Here is a 24,390-nt window from a genome sequence, read left to right as displayed (position 1 = left end):
TCTAAACATGCTTCAAGAAAAGATATCTACCTAAGTTGCAATACCGATACAGTCACTCTGTTTGGTTGGTATGGGTATGGTTGACTGTTCAATGTTATTAGTAACGATTATGAGTGAGTTGTGAGGCCGCGTACCCAACTCGCATCTCAAAAGTATATTATAAACACATCATGGTATCTTTAAACGTATCCAATGGGGGCGTACCTGTACTCATGGTGTAGACGCATGATGACTCCTATCTGGGTATCTTTAAAATGTAGCCACTCAGGTTGAAGATAAAAACTATTTTAGGTACTTGTTTCCTAGCACGGCGCCCACTAAGCTATTTGCTTAGTGGGCTATTCTGCGTAGTGAAATCGCATCGAATGGGCCATTTTAGGTCCATGCGATGTGCGATGTGATTTTCATATGTAATTTATTCACTGCTCTCTCTGCCCTGGGCCATCGCATCGCTTCTGCCGCAAAATCGCATGTGATCGCATGTGATTTTTAATCGCATAAGTTCGCATGTGATTTTTAATCGCATGCGATCGTATGTGATTTTATAGGTGTGTGATGCCATGACATTAGGTATACAATAATATGATTGTATGTACCAAAAATAGGTTTAATGCACCCCCCCACTATCCACGCCACCCTGAAGTGTGGCGAGTGCTGCGTGGAGGTGACCTTATATAGTGTGGCGAGGGCAGCGAGCCACCGAGCCCGAAGCTTGGCAAGCGCATCGACCCCCGCGAGGGGACGCGGAATACATGTAAAGTAACAGGGTGCAGCTGGAGGGGAACAGGGTGCAGCTGGAGGGGAACACCCAGCATTTTATGGGCAACCCCATAAAAATGCTGGGTGTTCTCCTGGGAATGCAGGCATGGCATTCCCTGCATGGGGCAGGCAGCTGATGTCGATGGAAATAAAAGTCAGTGTGCGGCTACATCTTTTATTAATTAATCAACCCTATGTGCTGGTGCGATCACATCGCATTACAACTAAGATGCTAACAGAATTGCATACGGCCTAGCATGCCGGGAGTGGTTGTTTGGTGCAACTGCAGCAATGATGTATGAGGACACATCTGTACGTTCCTTTAAAAGTAAATAAATTTATATTTATCTAAAGTCCAATAAAAGATTTATTCAATAGACTGTCGATTTAATCTTCATACGCTATCCCCCACCACTCCGCTGACAGAATGGGGCGCGTGCGCACAAAATGCTCATGCTCCCCATTCTGTCGGAAGCCCTGCACCCGGTCCCTGCTCTCCGCCGCCTTGCAGAGTGGGACAAATGAGCAAGTGAGCCACACAAGCGTCCCCATCCACCAGCCATGCCCCCGCTAGCCTCCGCCAGGGCCCGTCAGGACTATGGCTGGCGTGCTTGCTGAGGCTTGCTCCATCTGTAGATTAATTGCTTCTTTTTTTGTGGGGGCCCAAACACACCAACTTTTTGTACCTAATGCAAGTGGCAGCTGTGTAACTTTTTCAATGCCATCTTCATGCTTTTAGTTGAGGGGCTAAAAAGTGGAAATTGATGGCAGTGTGGGGATAGGGAAGGGGGAAGTAAGTTGAAGTTTTGCCTAGGGTGCTGAGAAGAATTATACCAGCTCTGATAATAATCACACAAAATTAGCTAATCTCCACTGGAAGCCAGTAGTACAGAAGAAGTCAATGTTTGTTGTCATATGCAGCACAGGTCTTCCTTGTTGCATTTGTATTTCATTTTAATGATGCCATTACATTAGGTATGCAATAATATGATTGTATGTCCCAAAAATAGGTTTAACGCACCCCCCACTATCCACGCCACCCTGAAGCATGGCGAGCGCAGCATGGAGTTGACTTTATATAGTGTGGAGAGCGCAGCGAGCCACTGAGCCCGAAGCACGGTGAGCGCAGCGAGCCCCGTGAGGGGATGCGGAATACATGTAAAGTAACAGGGTGCGGCTGGAGGGGAAGAGGGTAGGGCTGGAGGGGAACACCCAGCATTTTATGGGAAACCCCATAAAAATGCTGGGTGTTCTCCTGGGAATGCAGGCATGGCATTCCCTGCATGGGGCAGGCAGCTGATGTTGATGGAAATAAAAGTCAGTGTGCGGCTTCATCTTTTATTAATTAATCAGCCCTATGTGCTGGTGCGATCACATCGCATTGCAACTAAGATGCTAACAGAAATACATACGGCCTAGCATGCCGGGAGTGGTTGTTTGGTGCAACTGCAGCAATGATGTACTGTATGAGGACACATCTGTATGTTCCTTTAAAAGTAAATACATTTATATTTATCTGAAGTCCAATAAAAGATTTATTCGATAGACTAGCAGGAAATCTAAAAGATTTCACAGATCATTAATGCTAAATAGATATGAAAATATTACTTAAGACAAGAGCTCAAATGTCGGAACGACAAAATATTGATAGCGCTAAGATGTTTGTTCTGGTAACATTGATGTTCCCGTACTTGTAAGTCATCTGGTGCTCAACTGCCATTTCTTCTTTGCAAATAAATGGATCATCTGTACTTGTGAAGATGAGCAGAAAAAACAGACATCATAATCATTTAGAATCAACAACGGTTAGGAGTAGATTCTAACGTACACTGATATAAAAACCGGTGAGCCCCAATAAATGAACAGTAACATGACAGCATTGATATGTTATGGTCAGGGCTCAAGAGGCATATGATAAAAATGCTTGAAGACTGTGTAAAATCTTCTAGTATTACATTTTCATTAAATATTATCATTAGATATTTATATTTTGCATATAACAAACATTATGATAGCAAAATCACTGAATATACTAGAAGCTTTGTAAAATAAAATACGCAAAAATAACCATTCTTTTTATCCAGTATTCCATGGTCTTGTTGTTCACTATACGGTTTGTTAGGAAAGCAATTTATATCTGTATATAATTGTTTTCAATGATAGATTTTTGATGTGCACTCAGAAAATCTGAACGGTAGAAAAATAACAGATTCAAGATTGATGTAACAGCACAAAAGAAAATATGTTAAAAGTGACCTACTCTTTGCTAAATGTAGAGCATACAATAATTGGAGGAATTAAATTGTGTGCAGGATGTAGCGGTTTGTTAAAGAATAATTATAGTATGCATATGCTTAAATGACACATGTTCTGGGGTGATACAGACACAGGGGAGACCTGCATAAAGAAAATAGAAAACAGCGATAGGAGATAGGAGACAGGCGTACATTCTCTAGGGGGTAGGGAGATTTATTAAGCCTGTTGATGTGATAAAGGCCCTTATTCTGGTTCACTCACAAAGGCAAATTCATTCTCAAATGGACAAAACCATTGCACTGCAGGGGGGGGGGGGGCAGATGTAACATGTGCAGAGAGAGTTCGATTTGGGTGAGTTATTTTGTTTATGTGCAGGGAAAATACTGACTGCTTTATTTTTACATTGCAATATAGATCTCACTTTGAAGTAAAACCCCACGCAAATCTAATTCTCTCTGCACATGTTTGATTCAGATAATTTTGATTTTGATTTTGTATATACAGTATATATAAAAACATACTAGTACAATTACATGACAAACATACATTAAAACATTTACATGTCATCATGCTTAAGCTTTTCTCTACACATGTTACATCTGCCCCACCTGCAATGCACATGGTTTTTCCATTTGAGAAGGAATCTGCCTTTGCAAGTGAACCAGAATAAGGGCCAAAGTGGTAATGCATCCGCCAATCAGCTGCTAAATCACAGGTTAGAGTCTGGGTTTGGCAAATTACAGTTAAGAGCTGGTTGGCTGCTGCATTAATATCTTCCACTTGATCACGTCTCCATCTTAAATAAATCTGCCCTTTACAGTTGTAGAGGGCTTGCAGTCACACAAATAGTGCCTCATTCGCAATTACAGAGTCCCTGAATCACATGATTGCAGCAAGAAAATAAGTAGCCGCAGATGTGGATTTTCCACAAGGCAATCTGCAGATGGAGCCTTCTTCAACTAGCCTTCTCTGGAGAGCCATGGTGAGTCATGGCTCACCAAGGCTTATTATCATCTATTGTTCTCACCTGCAATACAATACATAGAACACAGTAGAGGATTAGCAGAGGATTAAGTCCGAAAACTCTGGCTCATTTAATCCTATTAAAGGGCTAGATGAGGATGGCTCTATCTGTAGGCAACTGCCTAGGGTCCAGAAAATCCCAAGGCGTCCCATAAATACCCATTTCACTCTACACAAGTAAACTGGGTCGACCCAGGTCACTGTGTGGTGTGAAATGACCTTTTGAAAAATATTGGGTCCAGCAAACCGGCAATCCGACCTGGGTTAAAAGAACCATTTTACCTGGGTCAGACCCAGGTTGCTGGGCGGTGTGAATGAGTGTTAAGCGACACGGGTCCCATTCACTGTTATGGAGGAAGAAGCAGCGCTACCTTAGTGATGCATCCTCCCCCGCTTCCACCTGAGGTGCCGTGGCTCCAGCCCCAGTTGATGTTTCCATAGCAACATTTTAAATTTAATTGTTTTCTCTAGGTATTGAAAAATCAGTGAATTCCTTTATACATAGTCATGGTTATTAGTTATATGAAAAATAAAAATAAATAAAAATTAGATTTTAATTAAAGAAAAGTATGTTAAAATTAGCTTTTATAAGAGGTTATAGCATAGACCAGAAAGCATATGTGATTTTATGCCAGAAAGAGGTTGGAGGGCCCTGCTCACAAGCTTACAATCCATAGTGAAATAGGAAGGAATCACAAGTAGGCACTGTCTATAGTATAGCAATTCCAGCAGATTACAAAGAACAGTCCTGATGGAATGTAATAAGAATTAAAGCTTTTGGAGGTTATGTGGGTGGTTCAGGAATTTGATAGGCTTGCCTGAAGAGGTGAGTTTTTAGGGAATGCTTGAAAGTTTGGAGGATGGAGGATAGTTTTATTGTGAGTGGGAGGGCATTTCATAAGGTGGGTGTTACCCGCTGAAAGTCCTGCAATTGTGAATGAGATTTGGTAATTAGTATGGATGAGATGCAGATCTTGTGAAGACCGGAGAGGTTGAGTTGGGAGATATTTTGAGATAAGTGAAGAGATTGAGGGTGAGTGCTAATGGGATGCGATTTTTAGTAAGGTTCAACATTTTTAGTAAGGTTCCATGGAGACTCATACAGCCAATCAGGGCTGAATGCTTCTATAGCTCAATGACAATGTGATTCTCCACTGTCATTAAAACCGAGGAAGCCGGCTCACCCCGCAGTCAGACTGCGGGGTGAGCTGCTGCAGCACAGAGACACCGCTAGAGCCTGGATTTGTAAGTATAATGGTGTAAAATTAGTGTATGTGTAGTAAAGTTATACTTTTCTGTGTCTGTTTTTCTTTAAAAACTCTTTTTACAGGTGAACTACAAGTTTAGGGGGCCCATTAATGCCCCGCATGCTGGGACTTGTGGTTTGCAAGTCCCAGCATGCGGGGGAGGCCTGCTGGGACTTGTAGTTCACCTCTAAAAAGCAATGGGGGTTTTTTGTTAAATTTACGCGTATCAGCCCAGCGTCCACTGGCCAGGGATACCGGGGACAGCCCCGGACTTCAGCTTTGGACGGGTGAAGCCTGGGGGGATGCCTTGATTGGGGGGTCCCCACTCCCACAGGTTCCCTGTCCATGGCTAACAGCCATGGTGCACATAGTATGGCCTGAGGACTTTATGTAAAAAGTGTCCCCTGGCTGTGGCAAGTGTCACAAACTGTTAGACCCCCAGTTTTTTTGTGCCCCATATTTTTGGAACCAGGTCCAGTCCAAGAGTCTGTGGCTAGTTTCAGAAATAAGGGAGACCCCTACGCCACCCCCCCCCCCCGTATTTTTGGTACCAGTTGCGGCTCAGTGATCCTGGGGATGGTTATGCTCAGGAGGAGGGACTCAAAGCCATTTTTTTTTTATTATTTCAACTTTTACACATTTTTTAAGACAGAACCATGCACAGATCTCAATGATCTGTGATTGAATCTGTCAAATTCGCCAGTCAGAACCTGGTCTATTTTTTTTGCGATTTTTGGTAACGTTTACAAAAAATCGCACCCTATTAAATTTGCGAGTTGTATATTTTATTACGGGAAAACATCTGAATGTGGATTAAAGTGTGAGAAAAAATCGACAGTTAAACATATGTGATGATTGCGGCAAAAAGTGTGATTTTACCACAATTTGCATCCTATTAAATGTGCGATTTTCAGAAAATGTGCGAATTCTGCCTTTTTTGCAAGAAATTCTACAAATTGCACTCTATTAAATCTCGCCCATACTGTATGTTGGTGTAGCTTGATTAATAGCTTTATATGTTAGTAGAAGTAATTTGAATTGAATGTGGTAGAATATGGGCAACCAATGGAGGGACTGACAGAGCGGATCAGCAGATGATGATGCCTTGTTAGAAAGATTAGCCTTTCAGCTGCATTCAAAATAGATTGTATCGGTGATAGGGCCAGATTCTCTAAGCTTCAAACGTGATAAAATTGAGAGTGATAAACAGCCAGCCAATCAGCTCCTGCCCGACATTTTTCAAACACAGTCTGTGACATGGCATGTAGGAGCTGATTGGCTGGCTGCTTATCACTCTCCATTTTATCACTGTTGAAGCTTAGAGAATCTGGCCCATAGTCTTTTCTGCGTGAGATAATGAGTGCATGGATAAGAGTTTTTGCAGTGTCTTGTGTAAGATATGGTCGTATTTTGGATATGTTTTTAAGATGCGTGTGACATGATTTGGAGACAGATTGAATGTGGGGAACAAAGGACAGTTCAGAGTCAAGGATGACACAGAGACAGTGAGTTTGTGGGGTATAGTCGAGCTCTCAACAGTTATATAGGTATCAGGTTGGTACCGTAGCTAGTCTTGTTTTGGAAATGTTGAGCTTAAGGTGGCGAGATGACATCAAAGATGAAATGGCTGTAAGACATTCAGTGGCCTGCATCAATACAGATGTTGACAAATCTGATTTGTATTGTCTGATGACAAAGACGGCTGCCGTAAATTCAGCTCCTCACCGAGAATGAGGGATTCACTGATGATGTCAACCACCAGGTCCTCTCTCAGCCAATCAGGGGCTCTGCTCAGCTCCATAGTAGCCTATGTTATGATTTGACTGCTGCCAAATACGAATGTCTTCGCCATCAGAAATATGAATCAGAAGAATATGGCAGCTTAGTAAATCTGCTGCATTCTATGTCCGAATTTTTGGCCCAAATACATCAAATCCCGGTTGTACCGCGGATCAGCCGTGATCAGCAATCTTAGTAAATTTCCCCCAGTATGTTGTATTACATCAGTGGTTCATAAACTTGGTCCTCAAGTTCCCAGAAACAGTTTACATATTTCAGGTCACCAAGCCAGTGCACTTTATATCACCAGCTATTGGGATACAAAATTTTATTGTATCCCAACATTGCAATGTGTACATACTGTAGCCTTAGGCCGGTTTCACACAGTCCGGCTCCTGCCGGACGGCGAAATCCCGCACGGCCTGGGAGCCATGCCGCACACATTAGTTGTGAATGGACACTATTGTGTCCATTCACACGGGACGGCCACGGCCCAGCCGCACGGTTGCACCCGGATCCCGCCACTGGAATGGACGGCTGCCGGGCTGTGGCTATCCCCTCCATGATAAATTACTGTGTGCTGCACGGCTTTCTGGCCGTACGGGTTTTCGCCGTCCGGCAGGAGCCGGAGTGTGTGAAACCAGCCTTAGTCCAAAGTTAGATATTCCTACAGGGATGGGGACTCTTCACATTTTTGTTTTTAAATTAACCATTTGTTTTTTTTACACATGACTAAGATGCTAAACCTGCCCAGAGAGGGAATGACATGCAATCTATCAAAAAAACACAAGATCTGACAATTCAAAAATGATGATGTTTTTCTTTGATTTGAGACCCAAATTTACTGAGAGGGACCAAAGCGTGCCTCAGTTTGACACTTAGGGGGGAATTTACTAAAGGAACTTTGTAAAAAATAGGTGTATTTGTATCCAGAAATACACTTATTTTTTACATTTACTATCCCGAAAATACGGCAATTCGTAGTCGTATTGATAGCGCATCAATACGACTACGAATTGCCGTATTTTCGGGATAGTAAATGTCAAAAATAAGTGTATTTCTGGATACAAATACACCTACTTTTTTACAAATTTCCTTTAGTAAATTTCCCCCTTAACCACCAAGTTTTGGTGGTTTTGATTTTTTTTTTTTAACAATCTGAACTAGCATATCTTTCTAAAAATAAAAAAAACACTTTTGGGCTATTTGTGTTCAAAACCATTTTTATGACATGTAAGAATAGTAGAGTAAAAAGACTAATGGTGTTTTCAAAAAATCCGAAGTTTCAAAAACAACAAGGTTTAATTTGTGAGTAATGCAGAAATAAATCATTGATGATAAAATATGATGAATGTTAACACATTAAAAGGGGCCCTGCACAAGGTTGAGAAAGTGCTCAGCAATGAAGTTAAATGGATTGTGACCCTGTTTCTTATTTTCTGTTTGTATTTGTCTAATTTTATTATAAATCTTTACACGCCAGTAGTCTGTAGGACAAATGATAGCTCTGGTGACTAAGCCAATATCTCAAGATTTTGATGTGCATTAGTTTAGTCATCAAACTAATATACTGTAGTCCTATTTACAAGCAGAGGTCATAATTGACAAAGTTCAAGTCAGTCGAGGTCACTCGCGCATGCAGTAGGGGTTTCCGAGTACCTAGAAACCCCCCTGCCCGTCGTGTGATACAGCAGTGCAGATGAAGATTCTTATTTATTTATTTTTAAATGCAGCCTCCGTCAGGCTGTGTGGCTACCAGCAGCTGCCTTCTAGAGAGAGACAGGCTGTTGCTGTGCTGGTTTACAGCAGGGGGAGCTAGCTGCAGAGGCAGTGTGCAGCTCCTCCCAGGCTGTGGTGATCCTTCAGGGATGTTCAGAAGCCAAGGGGGTAGGTGTTATATGCCTCAGGCTTCAGTTAATATTTTGGCAGGGTAAGGCACTTGCTCTAGTGATGTTTGATAGAAAAGGGTGTGTGTGTGTGTGTGTGTGTGTGTGTGTGTGTGTGTGTGTGTGTGTGTTTGCTATGTGTGTATGTGTGTGTCTGTAAGTATACATGCTATGTGTGTGTTTATCCTGTGGGTGTATGCTACAGATGGAGTGCCTCTCAGCCAGTGCCGGGGCTCACCAAAATGCCCCCGCTGGTGATCGCCAGTGGAGAGACGCTTCATCAGACTGGGACACGCGAGCGTCTCACACGCACATGCATCCCAGTTTTCCAGCATCTGGCGGGGGCTGGTGGTTGGCGATCCGACCGCCAGACTCCCATTGAATGAGAAGGGCTCCATCTGTATGTGTGCGTTAGTGTGTATATGATGTGTGTGTGTCTGTCAGTGTGTATGCTTTGTCTATGCATGCTATGTGTGTATATGCTGTGTGTGTGTGCGTTAGTGTGTATATGATGTGTGTGTGTGTCTGTCAGTGTATATGCTTTGTCTATGCATGCTATGTGTGTATATGCTGTGTGTGTGTTTGTGTGTATATGCTATGTGTGTGTGTTTGGATTTATATGCTGCTTTCTGTTTTGTATGCTATTGCTGTGTGTGTGTATGTGTGTGCAGTGTGTACAGTATGTATGCTCTGTGTATATGTGTTTGTGTCTGCAGTGTGTATGTGTATGTTTTTGTAAATATGCTGTGTATGTACACTATATATGCTGTATATATACGTTCAAAAGTGTGTGTATGTAATAAATGATAAGAAACCCCCTCAGCAAAATCCTGTGCTTTCCCCTGGAGGTGCAGCACAAAACTCTCTGGTTATGCCTTGATTCTTGCACTGGTATGATTATATTCCAAAGTGTAATGGCTTCTCGAGCAAGCACTTTATAAACCGATTGCTATGACATTTTCTATTCAAGTAAAATACTGTTAGTAGGTCTGAAGGATAAGTATCTAATGTGAGCTTATTGAGACTAGAAGAATCCTAGTTGTGGGTAGGAACCATACAATGCAGGAGAATAACTAGATATTTGTAGGCCGAATAACAAAAGTTTGTAAGGGCCCCTATATACCAACCAGTAGTGATAAATGTATATAACAGGCTAGAGGTTAGGTTTAGGTACTTAGAAGGGGTTACCCTGTGGGCCAAGGGTTGGTTAGGTTGAAGGTGGTGGTGTAACCGGGTTAGGTGTAGATATTAGCGTGGAGGGTTAGGGTCAGACTGTTGGGTGGGGAGGGTTATCTTTCTAGAAGGGAGGGTTGAGATTAGGTGAGTCGGGGAGGGTAAGTATACCTGCCTGACCCTTGTCAGAATTCCCTCCTTTAAAATGTCGGCATCAGTATTCTGATGACCAGCATCCTGACCGCGGGTTATCTGTACATGCATGTATCCTGTGTAATTGTCTTCTACTTATGATACTACAGAGCCCTTGGGGTACCGTGTCAAGTAATAATAATAAATACTTAGGTGTAAAAGAGCTGCAAATTAAAAAAAGTACTCTATTTGGGAAGGTTAGATTATGATCATAAAACATCTATTTTCTAAAGAAAACTACTATTTTATGGACTGAAATAGGACAATAATATATTTCCACATTCTAAATAAAATCTTTTCGTAAAGTATGCCGTATAACATTATGGTTGTTAGAGGAGAGGGACAATTCCACAATCCTTCCTTTTTATAAAGAAACTCCCATAGTATCATTGTCCATAGAAACTTTTATTTCCCGGAGAGAATAATTGGCTGAATTTGACCTCCGCAGCATTATCACCAGAAGAGCAGCAGGAGAGAAAAAAGTAAGTATATATCTAATCTCTTGTTGCATACCTGGAGGTAACCTCCTTTCCACCCCACACACTACCATTATCCTATTCTCTTTCAACATCATACTATACCTCTGCAAATAGATCCCACTTGTTCAATGATGGCAATTGTTGCCGAATATATATTAAGAGAAGCTTATATCCTCATATAAGTGGTTATATATAAATTAACCCTTTCCTGACCAATATTGGCTTACACATTTTTTGTCAAGAACATATTTCTGAGTTTTTACTATGGGTTGGGTAAACAAAAAAGTAACTATATGTTATTGAAAAACTTTTTGTATCTCCAAACTCAGGTTAAGGTTACAACCATGTATTTCAGACCTACAGATGGAGGGCCTCTCAGCCAGCACTGGGAATTGCCAGATATGCGCTCCATCTGATGGGGATGTGCGAGGGTCTCACATGCATGCGCATCCCAGTAAACACGTCGGCAGGGAGCACTTTGCCTGCCCATCTCCACTTCAGAGAGACGGGCAGGGGTCGGGGGGAGCTCATGGGGGGGGGGGAGCAGGGGAGCTGCAGCGGTCAGCAGAGGGCGGCAGAGAGCTACGTCAAAACATGGCGTGTGAGCATCTTGTGCGCGAGCCCCCTTCTGGTGGTTGGCGATTCTATCACCAGGAGCAGCTCTGATTGGAGCTGCTCTGTCTGGATCATGCTCCATCTGTATCATGCTTTTACGGGTTGAAACTCCCTTATCAGATATATGTGTGCACTATATAAATAGCTGGTGATAGATAAATAATACCTGTTGTCCAAATTATTCCAAAAACAGTAGTTTCCAAAATTGTATTATACTGTATGTCATTAGTGCCATCACAAGCCCATATATATATGCCCTGATATATGTCATGCATGGCAGAAGATGGCCCATATAAACTTATGAGGACAAGCTTATGGTTGAGCAACAAAATAAAAAGGCGACATTTTCAAACTCAGACGCTACCTGTCCAGTGTTACCTGCATTCTCTAGTTTCTTCATGGTTTCACGCCCTGTGCATTCAGACAGGCAATTCTGCATACCACTGCTGTGACACATGGATATTTCAATTAATGGTCCTGTGACCTCTACCATTAACAAGGTGTTTTTGGCCATCTGCTTCCTGGAAGTTGTTTGTTTTCCTCACATTTCTTTGTAAATTCTGGAGACTCTTATGCATGGAAAACCCATGGATCACATTTGCTTCAATAATCGAACTATATTGTTTGGCTCCAACAAATAAAATTTCTTTACCAAAATTTGGTCTTAGCAATAACTGAACCTCTTGACCATGTATCCATGCTGTTAATCATTGTTTACTTCCTCATGGCTAATGGCTTAGTGGATATTTGCATTAACAAGTAGGTGCACAGGTGTAAAGGGACCATAAGTTTACTTTCTTTCATCCTGTATACTCTCTAACAAAGCATCTTGCGTAGTAGGTTGAGAGATGAAAGCAGCATATCCCTTCATTCTCCCTGATGCATACAGTTTACAGTACTTAACTGCATGTTTACTTTCTTTTTATTTAAATGATCTTTTCTGCATATTATGAAGTGGAATTTGCCACGTTATATGCTAAATAGCTATTATAGATTCTAATTAGGAAACTTTTTTTTTTGTCAAAAGCAGAAAAATGCCTTTGCACATAAAGTGTTTTCACAAAGTTTTCTGCATTAATTACTGTTGTATTACAGAATGAAAGTGAGCTACCGGATGTGTCTCAAGGAGATAAAGTCAAACTGTTTATAATTCATCAAATTTTGCTATGTTTGTGGTGAAAGATATGTGAGAGTTATCTACTTGGGTTCTGAATAAATAAATACATAATATCAGATGTTTAAATGGATAACAGACATTTCTCTCAGGGCAAACGCTGAGTGAAACAAGCAACAACAGTAAAAACAAAACTCCCAAGCAAACAAAAAAGAAAGATATGCATTGTGGTCTTGAGTGAATTCGCTTAATAGTTTTATGTGTCAGGAATCATTGTACATATCATTTAGAACCGCAGTGCTTGACTCCTTTGTGCTTTATATTTTCCGTGAGACCTTGGCAGTGAGAAAACTGTTTGTGAAGGATTGTCGGTTCCTAGCCAGTGCAGACAAGTATTCCCTGTCAGGAATGGTAATACATGCAGACAAGTGCACATTAAATTTAGATTATTCATTCTGACAAGGATGTTGATGTGGTGCTTTTGTGCGCTTGTTGGTTTAGGCAGACACAGAAGGGAGCTTTAAGGCATGAATGGAGTCAAAAGTTTTTATTACTCTTGCGTGTATTAAAGGAGGGGACTTTTCATGAAAAATGGTCTCTTACATGCACCTCAGTTATGTTATCAACCAAAATAAAATGGATCTATTTATAGTTGGGAGAGCAGAGATGTGGAAAATCAGCAGATAAGAAGGTTGACGTTGCTTATCAACAAGTAGTTTAAGCCAAAGACACTAGCTCATATATCAGTGTCCATTCATTTTATTACATACACTGTCAAAATGTAATCTAAATGAATATAATTCATTTAGATTACATTTTAAAAGATATGCATGATAATGACCATCGTTAACTATATTTTTGTGCATATCGTCTAATGTGTAAGCACTGTATCGTTAACAATGTCCTCTTCCACGGGTCGATAGTGACCCCCTCTATCGTCTATAAATGTAGCTCAATCCTGACTATGGGGGTTATTCAGGCCTTATGGCTTCTTTGCTAATTTGTAGAGCCCTGAGATCAGATTGCCACCACCCCGTCAGTGTGAAATCCTGCCTTGTGCAAGACTGCAAAAGGCTTCCGCAACTCACTCACGATCAAATGATTTTTCCACAGTGGTCTGTGAATAACCCAGGACCTACAGAAACAGGCTTATCAAGGCCAGAGCTGATGTCACAAGCCTCCCCAAAAACGTTTGAGATCGCCTTGCATTTTTCCTGACACTCCCAGTAAACATCTGGTTACCACCCCCTAATGCCGGCCTCCTGTCAATCAGCTTGAAAACATCTAGCAATGCCAACATACTCCTGTATGTGGCCACTGAACAATAACATTTGCAACAGGTAAGCTGCAATCATCATACCTTACCAAGCACCTGAGACGACGCCAGCCCCCCGGCTGAATCGCCGCGCCCCCGCTGCCGAATCCCCTTGGTAACATGTGACTGAATGTGTACAAGAATACATCCCCCTTGCATGCCTCCGCTAGAAGGAGAAAACATTTGATGGACGCCGAGCATCAAATGATTTCCCCTGCAGTTGCAAAAAAAACCTGACTTTTATTTACGAGAAGACAGGGCAGATGCCTGATGTCCTCTGACATTGGCCTGCCTGTGTATTCATGGGATGCCCAGCATTTTCATGGGGACGCCCATAAAAAAACACTAGGCATTCCATCGTCCAGCAGCGTCACCGCCTCCGTCCACCCCGGCCCTCTCTCACAAACATCCCAGTGAAGATGTAACTCGCCAAAGTCATTCGTTGCTGAGGTCTGCATCTGCACAAATATGTGCTTGCACCTGCACAGACACCCAAACATCGTAACCGGTCCAATTCATCCCATTCTAAATTAACAAGTATCAGGGCCATTGTTATTGTGTATGCACTATATTGTCTGTAAGGAAGTTTGATGACCATTTGTGGTGTTCTCTAATGTGTACCCAGCGGTAGCCTAGTCATTTGTCTCTGTACAAAAAAATATTGAGTAAAATATAACATGATGAGATATAAATTGCTAAGAAAGTTTAAATACTATAATTATAGCTTAAATACTATAATTATAGCTTAAATACTATAATAATTTATACTATGTATTACCTTGTTTACCTTTCAGTTTTCCATCAATTACTGTTAAAGTTGGAAAATTAATAAATAAATAAAAACAATAATCAGAGATTAGAGAATCATAAATGTTTTCAACTGTTTCGGCTCTAAGACAAGATTTTAATTGATAACTAGTTATTTCTTGTTTTTTAAATAATAATGTTTATTTGCTTGGTATGTTATTTAACATTACCTATGAATGTATTTATGCTACAGCTTTGATTTGGTAAGGTTATGAAGGCTCAGTCATGCAGCCTTATTGAAACCGGTAGAACCACACTACTTATGTAAAAGAACTATGAGTGACACAGTAGAGCAAGAAGAGACTGCAGAACCGCCCACACAATTAAGCGGACCAATAGAGACATTGAGTGAGAAATAGAGGGACCTTTAAATAACACCCAAATACAGAGACATTAAGCTCCCTAGAAGAAGGCTACCTAAGCCGAAACGCGTTGGAGAAACAGACATTTTATTTACACCTAAGATCATCCAGCCTAAGGGACCAACCGAGGTGACGCTCCGGAGCAAGTACTGTGCAGCACATGAGGAAATTGACTGGCAGAGAGACCGAAGGGAGGTGAGTACGGGGGAACGGTTACGGCAGCGGACCGAAGCCCCAGCAGCCGGAGTCAAGGGTCAGCAGACGCGGCGGCGCACGCCGAGAGGCGACGCATCCGCGTGCTGCAGACGGACGGGCGCGGGCGAGCGGGAAGGCTGTGAGGTCCTGCGGCGGGAGAGGTGTAATACACGCCACTGTCGGTGCAGCCCAACCACTGCCGACCGGTGCCCGTTTTCTGGAGGCGGTAAGACCGCGGCGCCTGTTAACCCCCCCCCCCCGGAAAGCACCCCGGTTTACCGGCAACGAAAGAGGTACCTGAAGACTACTGTTTATGGTCTTTCCCTTGAACTGACTGTTTAACACTTGCCCAGAGGGAAGTCCAAGCTTGGCATCTTTAAGCGGACCTACCAGTGTATGAACGGGACGCCGTTACATACATATTAGCATTTAGAAATCCCAATACACCAAAGTGTATTGGATTGAGGACATTTTATCGCATAGTGTGTACCGTTAGGACAAGTACCTTGGATTGACTTCATATGTGCTTTAAGTGAATTGTTTTACTATTAAAAATTTATTATTCTTGTTCATTAAGACCAGGTTAATCGTGTTAATTGGTTCATTATATACAAATTGAGGTCAATTTCCATAACAGCGATTCCATTATTACAGAGCTTTTATTTTAGTATAAGGGTAGAGCGCAGCACTAATTTAATGTAATTAGAGTTTTGTCAATTTGAGAACGTATCAATCCTGACGTTTCAAGTGCAGCAGCTAGCCCGTTATTCTTGACCCAGTGCGCAGACGTTATCAGAGTATTTATTATGAAGGCTCAGGCCTAACACTTACATTCCATCTATCATTTTTTAAATGTATTTAAATCTATCATAATTATTGTCCAAAATACCTCTGAATCAACTACTGTTGCAGTTTGGAAGTTCTATTGAGGAAAAACAGCATTTCCTTTAATGGCCACTTGATCTCCAATGTGTTAGTTTACTTCCACTCTGTAGCAGAGCCGTAACTATGTTAAAGAAAGTACATAAAAGGGCTGACCACAGCGCTGGAACAATATGTTAAATAAATCTGTAGGGTTTGCAGGATTCAACCAATTTATCCAAAATGATTTTTAAAAATACAGTCACTTTATTTGTAAAAAACAGATCAAAACCAATCCAGTAAAAAAGGATATGTATACCACAAAAATAACATAAAAAACAGTTCTTTATAAGAGGAGATTATCAGCTCACCGGACCTCTTGGGGATGTGTGTTTTCACCTTAAATCCACTGGTGTTTAACAGGAATTCCCACTTGGTAGGACATCTGTGTTTCCCACACTGGTACTCTTCCCTAAGGTGCCACACTGCCACTGTGGTCACCCTTTGGGTTTTCCCTGTGTCTATTTGGTTTCCTGGTGGTAAGGGAAAATAAGAAGAGAGGCTAGGAGCTAGGTGCACGAATAGTTGGTAACAAGCGGGCTCCCTCCCAGCCAGATCAGCTGCTCACCAATGCATTTTTACCTCAGTCGGTCTTTCTCAAGGTTGTGTGTGCTACTGTAAGTGTGCCTTGCACACAGTGCAGGTTTCCTGGGGGTGGAACAGAAATCTATTTTGCTTGCCCGCAACCAGCAAGTGGAGAGATGACTCTCCTCTCTCTCTCTCTCTCTCTCTCTCTCTCTCTCTCTCTCTCTCTCTCTCCGCCTGTGCCTCCCCCCTTCCCAACAGCAGCATAAATATGGAAAGCTGCCTCTCAAGCTCTCATTACTCCCCTCCCTGCCAAGTCAAGAAGCCATCTCCTTCCTTCCCAGCTGAGCCACAAAGCTCGCTCTCATGGGCAGCAGCACTGTTCTCTCCCTCCTCCTCATGCATCTCCTGTCATGACACACCTGTAGCCATGGTGACCAGGCTCCATGTCCACTCTAAAGTCTGAAGGCAGCGAGGTGCAGTCGGTCATGTTCTCTCAGCCGTTGACATGCCGTTAGCCATAAGCTGATGGCCACCCGGCTGCTCCTAGCTTCCTATAGGGCAATATCCACGTGGGAAGCATAAAAAATGCACAAAGAGACAGGGAAAGATTTAAAACACTCGCCCCAATTGCCAAACACTTTTTGAGATATCATGCCTGTAACCTAAGAGGAGGAGATCTCGATAGAGAATTACTGAAAATGGAAACGAAGATGATCTTTCTGATGAACAGTGTCCAACCACAGGGGCTTAATGAGAACAATAGCTATATGCCCTTTGTGTAAGAATCAGAATTCACTCATCCATAACATCTCCTCCTCCCAGCATCCCTCTATCTCTCTGGAAAAATACCCTCCCTACCCAGAATTAAACCTGCGAAAAAACATACTAACAGTAAAATATACATTAATCAATAACTGTATCACACGGAATGAACAAAACACAACATCATACTTACCTCTCGGAAAATTCCGTTATATGGAAACGACCTGCAAATAAGAACAAAAAGAATATGTGAACAAGATAAGTAAATGAATCCTAGTAAATACCAACCAAACGAAATGTACGAGGATACCAATACCTTCAAAGAAATTCACCAATATCACGCAAAGCACCAATCACCAATAATAAAAAGGAATAAAAATAGCCTTTCTCCCACACCAATACCTTCCTATCTCCCTATTATATACCTCCAAGAGGATAGGTAACCTAGCAACATCTCCCCAAGAAGGACCATTCAGAGCCTAATGTATGCAGGGAAACATGTACACATCAATCAGAGCAACTGTTCCCTGTGTCTAACCTATCCTAGGACCCAAATTCCAAGACACATACTCACCGGTTCCAGACTATCAAATAAATGTAATGAAAATTGCACAACACTCAATAACCCTCTTATTCTTAAATAAATATATCAAAAATCCAATTTCAGTTGATACAGATTCCAGGACGATACCCGGACCTGCATAAACCATAAGTGACCTATTAACACTGAACGCAGTGGAATCCAGTGTACTGTAACTCACACATTACGATATAAACTAGAATGGAACGTCACAACCCTACAAAAAATATAACCAAGATTCATTCAAAATTATTATGGATTAATACCAATTTTTTTAGAGAGAATATGTACTATACAGATTGCAGGGCAACAGTAACAACCCTGAATAGGAGACACACTTCCGGGTATCGGAGAACACCAGCACGGATTGGCTGAATCAAGTCACGTGGTGCGCGTCTGACGTCAGACGCAGCACACGTGATCACCAATGCCGGAGTTAGGGCGGAAGTGGCTTCCGGATAGCTGAAGCCAGGCGGAACGTGTAATAGGTGGACCAACACGCACGTGACCGCCGGACGGCTTCCCATTGGACTGGAATAATTAATAAATATCGCCTATGGCCTCCTCCACATCTCCTGATGTACTGGCCTGTCTCCTGGTAGTGCCTCTAGGCTCTGGACACTATGCTGACAGACACAGCAAACCTTCTTGCCACAGCTCGCATTGATGTGCCATTCTGGATGAGCTGCACTACCTGAGCCACTTGTGTGGATTGTAGACTCCGTCTCATGCTACCACTAGAGTGAAAGCACCGCCAGCTTTCAAAAGTGACCAAAACATCAGCCAGAAAGCATAGGAGCTCAGAAGTGGTCTGTGGTCACCACCTACCGAACAACTCCTTTATTGGGGGGTGTTTTGTTAATTGCCTATAATTTCCACCTGTTGTCTATTCCATTTGCACAACAGCATGAAAAATTGATTGTCAATCAGTGTTGCTTCCTAAGTGGACAGTTTGATTTCACAGAAGTGTGATTTACTTGGAGTTACATTGTGTTGTTTTAGTGTTCCCTTTATTTTTTTGAGCAGTATATATATATATATATATATATATATATATATACATATTTATAAAATATATACCGCAATGGGTGGACACTCTACCACCAACAATGATGTGCCCTCTGTGCAGGAAAAACAGTGGATTGTGTAAGGGGGGCTTCTGTGGCATAACTGGCTCTTTAGTGTCATGTAATTTGAAAAGCACAAATCGAAACCCAGATAGACAGGGCAGCAATGACTATATAGTGCAAATCAAATGTAGATTGCATGGATTGTATGTAAATAGTACAGAGTTAGCAATGATTGCATAGCAATCAAATCTTAAGTCGAATAGCAAGGGAATCTCACCGTGTGTACACAGCATTAGAATACAGTATCTGTCTATATTCAAGGTTTAATACAATAATGTGATGGTATAATAAAGTAATTACACTATATACTGCAGGATACATTACTATGTGCTATGTGATCCCTATGGTGATATGAAGATATAATACTATAATTACAACATACAGACTATACACTGCCAAAACACAGACAGTATAAATGGCAGAGAATGCCTGGACCTGAGGTGTTCAGGGCAGAAATGCATAGATGAGATCACGGATCATTTGACATGCTTCTGGTTGTCTGTCGCGATATGTTGTTGCCCCTCTCTGTCTGGGCCTGGAATTTCTGTCCCGACAGTTCCACCTTTATGGCGGCTCCAGGATGCAAACAAGTATTTACAGATTCCATAGTGTAGACTGTCTGTATGATACTGCAGATTTAGTGCAAGGAAGATGTTTGAAAATATCCCAAAACCAGTGACTGGTGCCAAGATTCCAATTCATATTATGTAAATTCACCTGCACTATAACAACGCCAATTGACATAAATCAATGGTGTTCAAGATCACAGTGACTACATATGCAATAAAAACTAAAAATCTAAATATATTATAAGCTAAAAATGTATATATGTCATTTACAAAACAATAAATATATGAATACAATTTGTTTGCTCCTTCATTCAAATTTAAAATCTGTACTTATATAATAACAATTAACTTGTTTTTTGACATCTTTGCAGTTTACAATTCCCACTGGAAATGCTACATTGTGTGTTTTGAAATTTGCTTTTATACCTTTGATAAACCTTTAAAACGGTTGTGGAACAGCAAGGGATATTTCTGTACAAGACAAGTTAATAAATTATGCATCTGGATGCGTTTGCTTGGCTTGATGCAGCATCTTGTCAACCTTTCGCAGTTGTTGAAATATTGCATAAAAGTCCCCAATTCAATTTAACAAATTCTCGTGTTCACTGACTGATATGGAATTCATATCACATTAGTTAGGACGGTGATGAGCCAAATATTTTAGGCACAATATTTTTCTCATATTGTTCACTTGTTTATTGAATCTAATCTAAATACTTACACTAAACTCTTTATTTCTTCATTTTCAGGTAAAGAGTCAAGGTCCACTAGAAAAGGTAAGAGCTATAATAATAATTTAACTAATAAAATTAGCATAACAAATGAAGTTGCATCTCAGTTGAAAATGTGCCAAAATGTCAAATTTATTAAGATGAAATTTTTTGTGGATTTTATAGTTTGAAAATATAGGTGGTTGCATAATGTGTGCAGGGCGTACATCTGAATACACTGTAGCAGCCCAAACCAGGATAAGCGTCGAGATCAGCAGACACTGATTGCAGAAATGGGATTGAAATTATTCTTTATTACAGTTGATAAAATAAATCAGTAGGTTGCAGAGTTGTTTGTGTTTATAAGTATGCTAGTTTTTAGATGTACAGTATATCTTCTGCCAGGCATACAAATAGGCAGCATCCTGTGTTGGCCGCCTAAACCATCATATCACCATTAGGGGATGGGACCACAGGGTTTGGGAAGGAGAGCTCTGACCAGAACTTCCTTAGGGTGGGGCATCTAGAGAGGTCTGATGACATACATGAGGCATCTGGAAGGGTCTGATGGCATTAAAGGTTCATGTGGATACGTAGATGGCATAAAAGGGGCATGGTAAGAAGGCTGATGTCATAAATGGTTCATGTGGAAAGATCACACTAAATAAACAGGGTATATGGAGGTTTCTGATAGCAAAACAAAGCAAATGGAAAGGTATGATGACATTACTGAGGGATTTAGGGGGCCAGATTGAATAAAATTAGCTACTGGAGGGTTATGATGACATAAAAAAAGGCACCTGGAGGAGCCTGAAGGCATAAAATGTCTGCTCACGTATATTTACATAGTAAATGTATAGAGGCAGATGATATAAAATGGGTATGAGGACATGCAGTTAATAAATGGAGCAGGTTAAGGGATCTGATAACATATATAGGGCATTTAGAGAGGCCTGATAGCATAAATATGGAATTGACAAAATAGGCACAAGGGTCTGATGTAAGTATGGTGGCATGTAGAGGAATTGATGGCGCAAAAGGGGTATGTGTATTTGCCTGAAGATATTTTAAGGGTATTTGGGGGGTTGTGTAGCTTTTTTTTGGTTCTCTACATTCATTAACTGCTTTTGTTTTAGCACAATACCTGATATCCTTATGTGTGTTAGGTCCATATACTGTTACATTATCTGCCTTGCCTTGCTATTGTCGCCTAACAAAGCTTGTTTGCTTAGACTTGCTTAATAACATTGTATATGTATCTAATAGTGCATCAACTACTGTATTTAGGAAGAGGCATAGAGTAGCAGACTACCATAACAGTGAGTGGAACAAGTAATTCCTACAGCATTTCTAACTTTTCCCTTTTCAAATCAATTAAATCAAATCATTTTATTGTCACTACAACATTAAAAAAGTGCATAAGTAAAATTCCAAAGAAGAAAGAGGAGCACTCTCAATTCAGACACTACAAATTGAAACTTAAAATAACAGAGCAGTATTTTTTTTTTTACGCAGCCATCTAATACGGCAACCTAAACATCTATAACGTTTCCCAGAGGATAACAGGAAGAAAAGAGAATAACAAGGATGTCTTGGATGTTTAATAATTTTATTAGCCTTAACTTTATGCCTTTTTGCAAAAATATCTGCCATCCTAGGCAAGGGTTGGCAAATGATTTTTTTCTGCATCCTTAACTACCCTTTCTAGGGAGCCACGATCAGAACACTTCAAATTCCAAATTATCCAAATCATGTTTATAAATTTAACATATTGATTTGGCAATAATTTTCTACAGTAAGTCACTAAAATGCAGTGGGGGTGTTTTACCTATGTGCTGTAGGACTGGAAACCCCCCCCCCCCAGGTAAAATCTGCCACTGTAGTGAAGTCAGATGCAGTCTGACTATTGGAAACCCGACCTGCCAGTCACCCAAGGCAGTCACACTTGGAGGTGTTCTCTCCCTCCGGGATGCCTCTATGGGCTGCTATGCGGCAGCCCATAAAATACGGCGGCAGCCCCCTTCCTGCCATAGGGTACAATCAGCCACTGCTAATAGAGTAATAGAGTATTACGTTTTTAGGATTAGTGTTTTTGTATTGTCGCAAATGTACTGTATAAAGCAGCAGATTAAGACACATATATTAAAAGTCCATAATAAATTAAACTCTATTATGTACCAAATAAGGTTACTGTAAATATAAAAACCCATTATGCACTAAATGTAGCTACAGTATTTAACGTGATGTGATGATAGACATATGTGGACATAACTGTATTTAACTGGTAATACTCTAAGGTTCAAACATGCTTATATATATATATATTAATATTAAGTCTCATACACACTAGCTGACAGGGGCCGTGGCCAATATACTGTAGTTAATCATATCTTCTGCATCCAATATTGTCCGTACACACTGAATGATATCAGCTGCCGATATTGTTTAGTGACATCACTGGGACCGCTAAACATGCAGGTCGCTTAGCTAAATTGCCAAATTGACCTGTATGTTTGGAAGACATCAATCATAATTAACTATGCGTGGGAGCCAGTGGCGGATTAAGGTCTGTGGGGGCCCTGGACAACCAAATTGTGGGGGCCCCCACAGACACCCCCCCTGTTCCCCCACCCAGACAACCCCCCCCCCCAGATGAGGCTGGTACGGTACCTGGTCAGGCGGGTAGAGGGTCTCTGCAGCGGTCTGGGCAATCATCGGCAGCGCCGGGCCAGGGTCCCTGCAGTGTATGAGAAGTCATTGTCTGGGTACCTGTAGCAGATGGGAACTAGTAGCAGTATTGGCTACTAGTTTCCACCCGCCGCATGGACCCCGCCGCTGACTTCCCATTCACGGCACTGACTGCCCAGACCGCTGCAAGGACCTCCTGCCTGCGCTGCCCAAGAACGGGGCGACAGGAGCCCCACACTGGCAGCAGTGCTGGTGTGGGGGCTCCTAAATGTGTGGGGGCCCCAGGGCCACCGCCCTTGTCGCCCCGTGCTTAATCCACCACTGGTGGGAGCCTGCATCGTTAAGGATATTGAGTGTACACTCTAGATTATATTGTGAACAATATCGCTCAGAAGTCCCTTTCTAAGCGATATTGTTTACAATATTGCCTAATTTGTATGGGGCTTTAGACATGTATATGGATAGTGGTAGATGGTGAACTAGTTATTGGTTACATATACCTGCGCAGGTGTATGATATGCCTCCAAGTAACGTCAAGGCTTCTCTGTATATTGGGGACCCCTAGCGCTAAATCTAGGTGAAGGGTGCGGCACCCCAAAAAACTAGCATAAGCTAGGAAGCCCAGAGCCGCATACCAGTGAAATACTATAGTGTTAATAAATGTTAGTGATGTTAGAAGAAGCCGAAGCTATGTATAGAGAAAGAGAAAAATAAAATAAAAAATGAAGTGTAATTAAAATGTTAAAGAAATAGTGTTAGTGAGGAAAATAAAAAAAGTGTTAATAGAATGTAAGGGTGTGCCGCACTAGAGCCACCCAGCTCAACCAGTCCAGGGGCACCGCACCACACACCACCATTACCCTAAATTGGGTCTACGATTAACCAGCAAGAAGCCACATGATAATGGCTCCTAAACTAAGAGCTGCCTACCTTGGAGCAACCCCAGACTACTCCATGTGGCATATCAGGCATCTCCTCCTTATGCAGGCTTCTTTTTGCCTCTCACAACATACATATGGATAGTGGTAGATGCACAATTAGTTTAGTAATACCACTCAGGTGTATGCAAGGGAGGGGTTTATACTGAGTAAGTAAAAAAATACATTGTTTCCCCCAGCTCACTGAATGGTATTAGTAACCAATCTTGAACACTACATGATAATATAATTCAGAGATATTGGTTACATATACCTGCTTTAGACATGTATGCTGACCCCTGTATCTTGATTTTGGATCTGTATTAATGTTGTGTTTTGGTTCTAATTTGGCAAAACCACCCTTACATGTTTGATTTTAGATC

The 24,390-nt window shown here is 41.5% G+C and overlaps 1 protein-coding gene across 3 annotated transcripts in view; it reads left to right on the top strand.

Moving 5' to 3' along the window:
* Positions 1 to 24,390, top strand: part of CDH20 (cadherin 20) — a 417,999-nt gene that overhangs the window by 148,963 nt on the left and 244,646 nt on the right. For 2 of the 3 annotated variants that reach the window (XM_083188069.1, XM_083188070.1), the window contains exon 2: positions 20,442 to 20,468. The exons of the other annotated variant lie outside the window; for it this stretch is intronic. The gene's annotated coding sequence lies outside the window, so the exon portion shown is untranslated. The remainder of the gene's footprint in view (positions 1 to 20,441; positions 20,469 to 24,390) is intronic. 3 annotated transcript variants of the gene reach the window in all.

Source organism: Crinia signifera, chromosome 5, assembly GCF_055691185.1.
Source record: "Crinia signifera chromosome 5, ASM5569118v1, whole genome shotgun sequence".
In the NCBI taxonomy this organism is placed as follows: Eukaryota; Metazoa; Chordata; class Amphibia; order Anura; family Myobatrachidae; genus Crinia; species Crinia signifera.
The sequence above is the reverse complement of the archived record's forward strand: the minus strand, read 5'-3'. Positions and strand labels throughout refer to the sequence as shown.